The sequence below is a fragment of the Uranotaenia lowii genome, chromosome 3 (assembly GCF_029784155.1).
Source record: "Uranotaenia lowii strain MFRU-FL chromosome 3, ASM2978415v1, whole genome shotgun sequence".
NCBI classification, from domain to species: Eukaryota; Metazoa; Arthropoda; class Insecta; order Diptera; family Culicidae; genus Uranotaenia; species Uranotaenia lowii.
In genome coordinates this window covers 340,547,171-340,559,823 of record NC_073693.1, presented here as the reverse complement: position 1 = coordinate 340,559,823, position 12,653 = coordinate 340,547,171, and the positions used below count along the sequence as shown (strand labels likewise).

At 34.1% G+C, this 12,653-nt stretch overlaps 1 non-coding gene across 1 annotated transcript; it reads right to left on the bottom strand.

Annotated features, from left to right (window-relative positions):
• Positions 1-510: 510 nt before the first annotated feature.
• Trnai-uau (transfer RNA isoleucine (anticodon UAU)) lies at positions 511-754 on the bottom strand. Its single transcript has 2 exons — positions 717-754; positions 511-546 (listed from the first exon to the last, which is right to left on the bottom strand). It is a non-coding gene; the product is annotated as a tRNA-Ile (tRNA).
• Between the last annotated feature and the right edge of the window lie 11,899 nt (positions 755-12,653).

Sequence of the window (12,653 nt, the reverse complement as noted above, 5' to 3'; positions counted from 1 at the left end):
TCGCTAGTCCGGCAGCACAATTTGCCCCGACTACTACGCCGAAGAGCTAATCGCGATGAGTGTACTCACACGACATTTTTTCATTCTTCAACATTTTATGAAGTGATTCTGCTAAAGCTTGACAGGCGGATGGAAAAATCAGGGAATCCGGGGGAAGGTAATTATTATTGCCGAGCTAATTGTCGGGTTCCCTTCGTTTGTCCCCCTCCTTCTTTGTCATACGACGAAGACGACGACGACGACTGTGCGAAAATAGCTTCCGAATGCGTGTGACAAAGTCACGCTAGTTCGCCTACTCTGCATACAATGGCCGTCCCAGCCCATCATCTTAGGGAGGAGGCGCCTCCTACGATTTAATTTATCCATTCACACATTCGGCCTGCTTGCCATCCACGAATGGGTGTCATCGACTCGGTCAAGGTGAATGACATCAAATCAAGAGACAGTGAAGAAAAAATAACCCCACATTTCATTCATAAGTTAAAGAACAAAAAAAAAAATATACCGCTGTGCTCCAGGTGAGGCTCGAACTCACAACCCCGGCATCGCTCATACGATTTTGGCACTAGAGTTGAGGAAAAGCCTTAGGGAGGGGGTCATGGAAACCAACTTCACAACACTTCCGAAGATGTGTCACGAAAAGTTCAGGGGATTCGAACCACCCATCCACTTTTTCCCGAGAGGCTTCCGCCACAAGCTCTTGGTCAGTACTGTCTTATAAGTACCGTGCGCTAACCAATTGCGCCACTGGAGCGGTTGACGATTCGGCGGCCCAGAATGCGAAGTAGCAAATTGATTTCGGTTTTTTTTTCACCCGTTACGGTCCGTGTCCGTTTCCAGCTGCAAGACACCCAACAGACAGTGGGGATTCAAAATTAATTTGAGTGTGAAAGCAGAAAAAGAAAACCCCAAACACTAAGGCGACGGACGTTTGGCGAGGATGATGATGGTGATGATGGTTATTGTAATGATGATACTGATGGCGATGATGATGAAAGAGTTAGACACCAAGCCACAGATTAATTGTTCTCACAAGTTGCGGAACGTTCGGTCGTCTTTTTTTTTTATTGGAGTCAGTCTATTTGTACAGGTCGATAATATTTATTTTGAGCAATCACGACACTTTGAAGCTCGAAACGAAAACGTCGCCGAAGCTTTTGCATTTTGAGTAAGTGTTTATTTTAAAAATATAAAAAAAAATCATAGTATGATTTCTCAGCTAGGAACGAATACCAAACGCCTTTTTGATTTTACATTGATTTTGGTCCAGAATTCTGATGTTTCCTGTTAAAAACTAGTCTTGATTGAGAAATGGAAAAGATATAACTTCAGATTCCAGAATTAAAATTTAAAATAGATCAAAATCATTATATATGTTCCATCTGTTTTTTATCTTTGCTGGTTCAACCAACATTTTATAGAAAATTCCAACAAAGAGTAAAATTATTACCTGAATATTGCTTTAAGTATTTATCACGATTTGAATTCAATTTTTTTTAGAGTGAAATCTCATAATCGACATCCTTATAACTATTTATCAGAATACAGTATCGCTTTAAAGTTCTATCATGGCCATAGGCGTAGGAACGGTGAGGAGGAGGGGGGCTTTGAGGGTTAAACCTCCCCCATGAGTGTCCAAAAATGTTAAGCAGAATTTTACTTTTAAAAACTCAAAATTTGAAATTCCTAATCATATTTTGATGAATGACTAAAATGATTCAAGAGTAAAAATCTCGACTCAGAACTAAGGCCAAAACATTGAAATCTGAACCCAGGTTAACTCTACTATAGTTTATCAAAAAAAAAAGTCACTTGTTTCAATTTCTATTCTGAATAAGTTTTGATTGCGTAGATGGAACTTTTTCAGCAAAGTCTGCTAATGATGTACACTTACTCTTGCTAAATTTGGTGTCAATCTATCAGCCTCGAGATTTTTCCGGCCCGGAATAGAGCGGACAAATATCTGGATTGTTTAGGCAGTAACTATTCCGGATGTTCTGGTTCCAAATTTATACAGTGATTAAAATTCGTGGCCTGTGATCGGGTTTTGAATCCTGTAACCTGTTCAAAATTCTTGATTTACGATTCGGATCATCAACGGGACAAAATCATGATTTGAATATTAGTTTTGCATTTCAAACTAACATTGATTAACTTTTCATATTCGAAACTCATCATTTGGGAATATGAAAAGAAAATATTCTACACTACAAACCATTTTTTAGATTTCGATTTACAATTTTGACTCTTAATACTTATGCAGAATTTAAACTTGAAAAAGTTCCAAAGTGGTTATCCTAAATGGAAATATCAAAACAAGGTTAGTCATTCGAAATTTTAATTCAGATTGACGAGTTGAATAACGAATTAATAACTGAAGACGGCATTCATATTGAAAATCAAAAATTCAACATTACAATACAAGATTTCTGGTCAAGGATTTGGATACAAAACTCGCTGTTAGAAATATGCATTTTTGAATATTATCTAATTTTCTTAATAAGGATTCAGAAATCGATTTCAATTCATAAATTAAAAACTTTATTTCAGGTTCAAAACGCAGAATTCAGATTCGGAATTAAAATTCAAAAATTAGATTCATATAGAGCTCAAAGATAAAACTTATAATCAACATTAAAATATCAATATATGATTTTTGTTAGAGTATCGCAGGAATCACAGTTTCAAGTTTTGATTTTGAGTATTTGTTTCCATTTTATATTCAATCAGAGTCAGTTTGAAATACATAAATGTATAATATCTAGGTTGAGTTTGAATATTAGATTCATTAAAAAAGTCAAGATTTAAATTCAAAATGTCTTAATAAAAAAAACTGATGTAATAATTTTTAATGATGATGAAATCTTCAGGTGAAAATTCAGCTAGAAATATTTTGGTTAGTTATTTAACTTTATTTATATTGTAAATTATCCCTAAACAATGATTGAACTGAAATCTCCAATTTTAATCGAGTAATTTTCAAACACATTATGGACCTTGAAGAAATCTTAGCTTGAAAATACCGATATTTAACATTCTATATCTCAGAGCTATTTGGTTCAATTTCAAAAAATTTAGTGTCTTTGAGTTACCAACAATTTTGTGTTCAGTTTTGTAGAATATAGTTTCATGATTGAATTTGCAACAATTTAGTTGAGTTTGAATGTAGCACATTCGCGGCTAGTTAAAAGAGAAGATATCTCGCAATAGGTAAGTTTTATTTTTGAATTTTTGACACATTTTCACCAATGTTTGTCTTTCAAATGAAGTCTTCAAGGCCCTTCATATATATCTAAAAGCTGCATAAGAGCAATTTCACTGGTGTTGAGAAAAAGTGATAGAAATTAAGGCATTTTGAAATTCTTACCATGCAAAAATGTTTTCAAGATCTTCGGGCGTTAAATTTTTTTACAGCTCTGGTTCTATTTCAGCGTGATAGAAAACTTGCTATTTTTGCATCACAGCATGCGAAACTACAACACGTATTGTTAAAAACTTGAAGGCCACAGATCTTGAAAATGTTTTTGCCTGGCAAAATTTTCAAAATTTGCTAAAAGTGACAAAATTTCTACCACTTTTTCCCAACACCAGTCAACTTGCTCTAGACTGCTCTAGGCTGGAAAGTTTCAGGATTTACTTTAGAAAGTTTTGATAATAATGTAAAAGCACTTAAGAAGGAGTTCGAGTAGGCGTTGACACGCGCGGCCGTCCAAATTTTTCGCTGCGTGAAAAAGTCGTTCTAAGTATAGAAGCAAAAAATGTAAAATAGTTATAACTAAAACAAAATCAAATTTGAAATAACTGCTACGGTGTGCAAAATTGTAAAGTGTGCTTTAACAAAAAATAATAATAGGACATTGGAAAAAACCAATCCATTTCAGAAATTTCGGTGTCAGTAGGTTCCAATTCCGGATTCCGTAGCGACGTTTCCGAATCAGTGAACAGTATGTCCTGTCAATGATAATCTTTTTGGTGAGATCCAACCTTTTCCATGATTTGGGACTTTTACATTGTATGATTTTTATATAAAGTAATTGAACACGCTTTATTCCTTTCCTTGTTCCAGTATCCTTTGCGGTATTTACCACATGGTTGGCCTGGTCGAAGTGATATTTGCAATACTTAAATGTATCAGATATAATGCTGAAAAAAAAAAATTGACCGAGTCTTTCATTTTCCATAATTCTGGTAAATAAAGAAAGAAAGAAAGAAAGAAGAAGAAAAATAACTTATAATGTAAAGGCACTTAAACACAAATAATGAGGTTATCCTATGGAACATTCTTCATCAAAATAACTAAATTTCATTGACAATCGATTGTACGTACGGTGGAGACACATTATCCTTACCCTTAATGAATTGTACTGATAACTTCACTCCATTGGAATAGTCAACTCAAAGGCAGTTAAAGATAAGTTATATGAAATTTTGGATCTAGTTATGATGCGTGATAGTTTGCTGCAAACGGGCTAAGTCACGCTACATCGGATAGATCACGCTACATCATACAAAAACAAATTATCTAAATCTAAAAATCTAAAGTATCTAAATATTTTTTTTATTATTGTTCAACTACGCATTGTTAAAGAAAAAAGTTATAGAAAAATGTTGTCGCCAAACACCCTTCTCCCCTCCCCAGGGTCCAGTTTTTCCCACGTCCCTGACATCCAATGTGCTTAGGCGAGAATCGTAAACATCAGTTGGCAATGATTTTTTTCTCTATAGTTTTTGCTGTTGGTTGTTTGTTTGAAAATGCAACTGACGTCACAAATTGTCATGGTAACAGTGTTTACAAAAAAAACTTATACTAACACTTAACACGGGATTTCCATCGCCACCTGAGATGTGTATACAGGTTGCCTGACATCAACTACTTTATTTTAGAAAATTTCAAAAGTATTACACTAGTTTGCAGCATTTTTTTAGCTCAGTAAGCTAAAGATCCTTTTTAATGTAAAATCGGACGCTTATTCCGAAAATTAAATTATAAAACATGACACTAGAACGGTTTTTGAGTTAAGCTTTCAATATGGAATCTTGGAATAATGAAAAAGTGCTTGTTCTTATATTCAAATATCTCGGACTGCATGGCAGTAATTTGAAATATCTCTTTTGTATGTTGAAGGTGAATAAATTAGCTATAGATCATATGAACTTCATTTTTGCGTATGATCAACAGTATTTTTATTAGTGAAGTTGAGATAGAAAAATTATTTTGTTTTATCGACAGTATTAGGGTGCAATGATTGTATTTTGGCGGCAAATTTTCGTCTCACTCGTAATGTGTACATTACATACGCATTTTGTTTTAGACGACAATTAGCGGCCAAAATACAATCTTTGAACCGCAATAATTTTTTTGTTTTTATTTCAATCGTATTGCAGTTTCTAGTGATATATTTGTCTCAGTTAAGGCTTTGAGAAAAAAATCCTAAGAAGCAATCAGTCAAAGAAGAAAAAAGTTATCAATGAAAAATGAGATTTTTTGGCTTTTCTTGAGCAAAATACCTTAAAATCCCATTTACGCTTGAGGACCCCTGCCTATGGTCAGATCTTACTGAAATTTTCTGGTAAGCTTTTGATCAATTTTAGATTGGAGCGAGTGAGGTTTATCAATTTTAATTCTACCTGTATTAAGATTAGAACATACACTTCGGTTCGTTGAATTATTCAAAAGTGCAAATGTTGCTGTTTTGGTAAAATTACTTTAACTTTTCAATTTTCAACCGATTTAGATAAATAGCACTTGAAATTTTTGATTTGAATTAACATTTGTGGTCCATAGAAAACCAAATTTTCAAAATGTTAAAATCTAGTCTATACCTGTTGATAAAACAAAATTTTCTATAAAAATAAATGCTTTTTTATATTTTTTTTTTTATTTGATCGGTAGAAAATTTGCCAAAATCGTTTTTGATGATCAACTTTTTTTTCCATTCTTGAAAAAATCATACATAACTAATAGACCCGGCAAACTTTGTTGAGCATTTGTTTTTTTTATATTTAAACACTGTTTTTTTAGACACTAAGAGGACTAAAGTATAATGAAAACTTAATTTTTTTTCAAAAGTCTTTTCTTCTGACTTTATACTAAATACATTTATTCAATCTTATCGTGAATTTACGGAGCTGATTTGAACAGATATTTTATAATTCAGAAATAGACGCTATTCAACTCATTTCACAGCAATACTTTTTTTTATCAATATAATGTTTGAAAATGTAACATGCATGCGTGTTTCCATTATCATCTTGTTCTGTGGCGGATTCCGGAGGTTGAAGTCAGGTTCAGTAAACAAATCCTCAAAATTTATCGTGAGACAATTTAAAGCTACAATTTATTTTGGTATTAATAATAATAATAATAATCAAGCCCTATTACACTAACTTACATTAAAAGTTTCTCCCTGATTCTATTAATTTTCCGTTCAAAACCACAGTTCTTAGATGGGCGCTTAGTCCTGAATAAAATGTTCATCAAATTCTGCTTTAAGTACAACTAAAAGTGACTTACGGTAAGTTCTCAATGAGTTGTACTTGAATGTTGTCAATTCAAACGGTTTCCTTCAGTCATCAACCTATTCGAATGAAATATTTTGTCTCAATGTCATTGTTTTGTTCGTATTTAACATCTACTCACGGTACGTCTTCAAATACAGTTGGTCACCACAATACAATTAGTCGACCAATCAGTCGGAACGATAATTTGTCCTATCTTAGAAAAACTAATATTAAAATATCATTCGAATTCACATTTAAAATATATTACAATTTCCTAACACGTCTCTCTAACACAATTTTTACAATCACAATGGAATTCTTGCACTAGCTCTTTTCGCTTTCTTTTATATTTCCAACGAACTATTTCCAAAATGGTACATTCGCCATTCTCTCAAAAACAACCTTTCTAAACATGTCAGCGCCCATGAACATAAACATCGCAAACAGCTGATACAATATTTATCTAGTGTTCCCTTTATCTCATTCTGTTTTCCGCTTGTCCCGCACGGTGGTCAAAAAGTGCTTGCAACACATCTCTTCATTTTCAGTTTGGGAATGGTGATTTGCATTATGAATGAAAGGATTTGGAAAAAAAATTTAATGGTTTCAAATAAGTGGAGAATCCAATAATTTTGTATTTGGTTCATGAGCTAAGTTTTAAATTCTACCCTTGCGTTTTAAAATGAAGGGTTGTTTTTCTCTTAGCATTTGAAACCCTAAGTTAAGTCAAATCTATTTTAATCCATCAAAAATGATTCAAATTTCTAATTTTATGATCTTAAAATAAGAAACTTTTATCTAAACTGTTAAGTATAATTCTATATATTTTTGTTAATTGGTATCAAGGTTCTAAATCTGGCATTATAAATCTGGAGTTCAACTTTTATTTGAACATTGATTCAAAAGCTAGATTTTCATTGATCTTGATTTTTTCCCTAGTTGATCGAATTAAAGTGTTCATATTCTTAATTTCAACTTGTGCTTGATAAATTGTTTCTTGAATCTGATATCTGGTATGAAATTGTCTTCTCATTTTATGTGGTTTGGTTCAGATTTTTCTCTCTCTTTGTATATTCTTTAAAGTTATCAGTGCTTGATGATATTATTGAAAACGATGCTTTTTCTGACTTTTGAAACTGAGAGTTGGTAAATATCAAATCAAAATCCTTTATAACTTACCTTTTGAAAAGTTCCGTTTAACTACTGAGCACGGAGCATTTTCCCTTATCCTTTATTCCGTTCCTAAAATAATGATGCAATAAACTGGAATCACAAAATTGATAGCATTCAATTCTTAAACTGACAGGAAAAATTCTTTACATCTTAAAAAATCAACAAAACAAAATTAAGGTAATCTCATACCAATTCTATGGCTTTCTATTTAGAGGTGTTAAGAAAACTTATCAAAAAAGATTTTGTAATGGAATGTCATATTTTATTTTTTTTTAGTTTTGAGTCTCTCAATAATTTTTCAGCTGTTTTGCTTGAGTACTAAAAGAATAGCAAAATAACTATCTTCGTCGTGTTCGCAGATAATTATGTTTCAATTTTTAAATATAAAAAATAATCATAACCATAATTTTTGATCATTTTTTATATTCTTTTTTATCATATGTCCGATGCATTTTGCACTTTTCTTGTTTTCTTTACGATGTTTTTTTTTTTCGTATTCGCTATTTATTCGTTTTTCATAACATTTTATATTTTTTGTTCTTTTTTGTTTTTGATTGTATTTGTTGAATTTCCATCGTTTTTAAGTATCTACTTAAATTTTTTTTAAATTTTTGTTTTTGTAGTTGTATTCAATAAACATTTAAGAACGTTAAAACGTATTGATGGTGTAAGTCTATATTATACGTGTCCTTTTATAGGGAAAACATTAAGGTTATTTGGATTCAGAAAACCGTTCGATTTTGTCAGAATCAAATGTTGCCAATATCGAATATCGCCAAAAACAAACGGGCTATGTATTTGTATTTTTGCATGGAATATTTGAAGATTGAATGTTTTGATTGGTCAATGCACTTACTGAATTCATGAGACCTTTTCATCAATAAATGCCCTTTAGCGCAGACACCAAGATCGAAAAATTTATTGAATTTAATTATTCAAAATAATATAAAATGAAATACACATCAAGATTGTATTTATTGTGCTCAGGACCATGATCCATCGAATAACAGGAAAACTGACATTTGGTCCCAAGATTCGTTAAAAACAATACGGTTTTCTGAGATATTAGAAAATATCTATCTCAATCTCGTAACAATTGCTGGGTACTGAAATTCGAATAATTTTTTTTAAAGAAATGGCTACCAAGAGTAAGTACAACTTCTACGAGAGACCCCGAGCAAGTTGGTGTCGAAATTCGAACAGCACTAATCAAAGTAGGTGAGGTCTTGATCGATCCTCAGCCAGCGTAGAAGCGCCATTCGGCAGCAACGGCAATCAATTGCCTACCGATTGTTGAACCCTCTAATTTAGCTGGGAGTGTTTGGAAACATTTGAACGACCTTGAACGGATCTTCGGGGCTCGTCGGCAGACTTTTTAAAGCTGTTGAAAAAAAAAACCAAGTTAAAACCTGGAAGCTGATCTGATTTCTTAAAGGTTTGAGCCGGACCTACCCAGTTTTTTGTTGTTGTTGTTGCTGTACGGATGCTGAGGGAGGAGTTAGAATTGATATCTCCGCGAGGCTATTGCTGCGCTAGAACTTGACAATGATGCGCGATCGGGGGAAAACCGGCTCCATTAGAGGCAACCATTAGTTATCTGTCAATGGGATCTGCGGCTCGCCGACTGACTGGCGATGATTAAAAGTGTGCTATCTCATATCTGTGTTCAAAGGAGAGCGACAACGTCGTCGTCGTCGTCGATAAAGCAGTCTCGGTGCTTTTTTGTGACACTACAATAGGTTGCTGAGATTATGAAAAAATCATCACACGAGAATCACACACGCACGTAATTTGGCCTCTCCTTATCTGGAGCACCCGATCAGTTACAAGTATGTTCGAGTGATCACATCGAATTGTTGTTGGGCGCAAAATGCGGATCATTCTCACGATCACCCAGTAACAATTGCTTGTACCTTCCACAATTCGAAGCTTGCAATATAAATTCTTCGCTAATTATACGACGAGTCTTCTTCGCTTGAAAACGGTTCACGTGTCAACTAAATAAGTCGCTCGAGTCATCGGGAGGATGGATGCAAATGCCAAAACAACTTAACTACAATTGTCTTGATTATACTAATTACCTACTTGGTGCTTCACAACAGTAAGTATTCATGAAGGCAGGCCTAAATGGGAAATCTTAATATCAATCCATTCATTTTTGCCACTATCTTTATTAATGTCAGCTAAGACAGTAATTTATCAATGGAATTCCATCAGGTACCTAAGCTGATTGGTATCATAAAAAATCTACCCATGTTCTTGATAAAAACAAATCCGATATTTCCAGTTTCTTTAAATCTTGACGAATTCTAAGTAGCATATATTCAGGGTATTTTGCAAAAATTTAGGTGATTCCGGGGTGATTGAGGCTTCTCTCGTTATATGAGCGCAAACTTTTGTGCGTCAAGGTTTAAAGCTGAACAACTTTGTAGAACATTTCAGATTTCAGGTAAGCTTCTACTTTTTCATATATCTATATATTTATAAATGAATTTCTGTCTGTCTGTCTGTCTGTCTGTCTGTCTGTCTGTCTGTTTGTCTGTCTGTCTGTCTGTCTGTCTGTCTGTCTGTCTGTCTGTCTGTCTGTCTGTCTGTCTGTCTGTCTGTCTGTCTGTCTGTCTGTCTGTCTGTTCCCTATAGACTCAGAAACTACTGAACCGATTTACGTGAAACTTGGCAGTTGGGGGTATTGGAGGCCGGGGAAGGTTCCTATTATGGTTTTAGACCCCTCCCCCTAACAGGAAGGGGGGGAGGGGCCTACTAAACAAAAGACAATTTTTAGCATAACTCGAGAACCAATCAAGCAAATGGTATCAAACTTGGCATGGGGTGGTATTTGAGAACGGGGAATATTTCAATGAATATTAGGTACCCCTCCCTCCTCTCAGTGGGGTGATAGAAAGGGGGGGAAGGGGGCTACCTTACAATTTTTCATATTACTCGAAAACTATTCAAGATATTGGAACCAAATTTGGCATGGGAAGGTATTTTGATACGAAAAATATTTCTATGATTATTTGAGACCCCTCCCTTTTTCCAGTAGGGAGATATAAAGGGGGGAGGGGCCCTCTATATAATTTTTACATAAGTCAAATACTAATCAAGCAAATGGAACCAAATTTGGCATGGGTGGATATTTGGGAACGTGATATGCTCTAATGATTGTTTGAGACCCCTTCCTTCTTCCAGCGGAGAGAAAGGAAGGAGGGAGGGAGGGAAGCTCCATACATTTTTTATTGCATAACTCAAGAACTACAACAGCAAATGGAACCAAATTTCGCATGGAAAGATATTTGGGCACGAGAAATACTTCTTTGAATATTTGGTATCTCTCAATCCTTCAAAAAGGTGGATAAAAAGGGGGAGTAGAGATTTCCCTTACAATTTTCAGTATAACTGGAGATCTGATCGAGCAAATTTGAGCCATATTTGGCATGTGAGGGTATTTGGATACGAGAAATGTTTCTATTATAAATTGAAGTCCCACCCTTTTTTCAGCGAAAAAATATAAAGGGGAAAGGGGGTCTACCATACATTTTTTTGCATAACTTGAGGATTAATCGAGCGAATGAAATATAATTTGGTATCAAAAATTTTTTGAGTACGAAAAATACTTTTATAAATATTAAGTTCTCACCCCTCCATTCAATGGGGCGAATGGAAGGGGGTTGGTACTTCCTTTCAAGTTTTGGCTTGGGATGGTATTTCAATACGAGAATTTTTTTATGTCAAACAATTCCTTTCTTGCAGTGGGATGATAGATTTGGAAATAAAGGAAGGGAAGAGGAAAGCTTACATTTAACTTTTTTTTACAAAATCCGAGAAATGGACAAAACTTTACATGGAAAATCATTTTGGTATGATTCTATGATTATCTGACACACCATCCTCCTTTCAGTGAGTAGGTACATGGGAGAAGGGAGGTGAGCTCAATACAATTTTGTTAGCATAATTTCTCAATTTATGTATGGGATGGTATTTCAATTCGAGAAATTTGTTTACGTCAAACAATTCCTTTCTTGCAGTAGGATGATAAAATTGGGACTAAAGGAAGGGAAGAGGAGAGAACTGGACAAAACTTAACATGGAAAATCATTTTGGTATGATTCTATGATTATCTGATACACCATGCTCTATTCAGTGAGTAGGCACATAGGAGAAGGGAGGTTAGCCCAATACAATTTTGTTAGCATTAGTTCTCGATTTATGCCAATGAAGCCAACAAATGGAAACAAATATGGCATGGAAAGGTACTTGGTTACACATAAATAGGGAAAGGGTGGGCTTCCATACAATTTTTTTGCATAACTCGAGATTTAATCGAGCAAATGAAACCAAACTTGGCATCAAAAAGTATTTGAGTTCGAAAATACTTTTTCTATGTGAATCAATTCCTTTCTTGCAGAAGGGTGGTATAATTGGATTTATAGAAAGAGAAGAGAAGGCTTACATTTAACTTTTTTTTACAATATCCGAGAAATGAACAAAACTTAACATGGAAAATCATTTTGGTATGATTCTATGATTATCTGACACACCATCCTCCTTTCAGTGAGTAGGTACATGGGAGAAGGGAGGTGAGCTCAATACAATTTTGTTAGCATAATTTCTCAATTTATGCTAACGAAGCCAACAAATGGAAACAAATAAGGCATGGAAAAGTATTTGGTTACGAGATATGTTTCTACGATTGTCATAGAACCTTATGCTTTACAGTGTAGAGAGGGGAAGATTTGCAATTTGCCAGCTAAATTTTTTTTTGTCTCTATTTGAGAGGTTTTCAGCTACAGGCTGGTTCGCCTCTGCGCTAAATAATTACTTTTGTGCAACGTAAAGCTTTTAACTTCAGTTTTCTTGCCATTTTTTTTAAATTTTTTTTTTTAGCATTCCGTAGCTGATCTATAGTCTTTTTTCCGAAGCTTGTTTTTTCGGATTTCTTTTTCTTAGACTTTGAATAACAAATAACTGAAGTGTTGAAT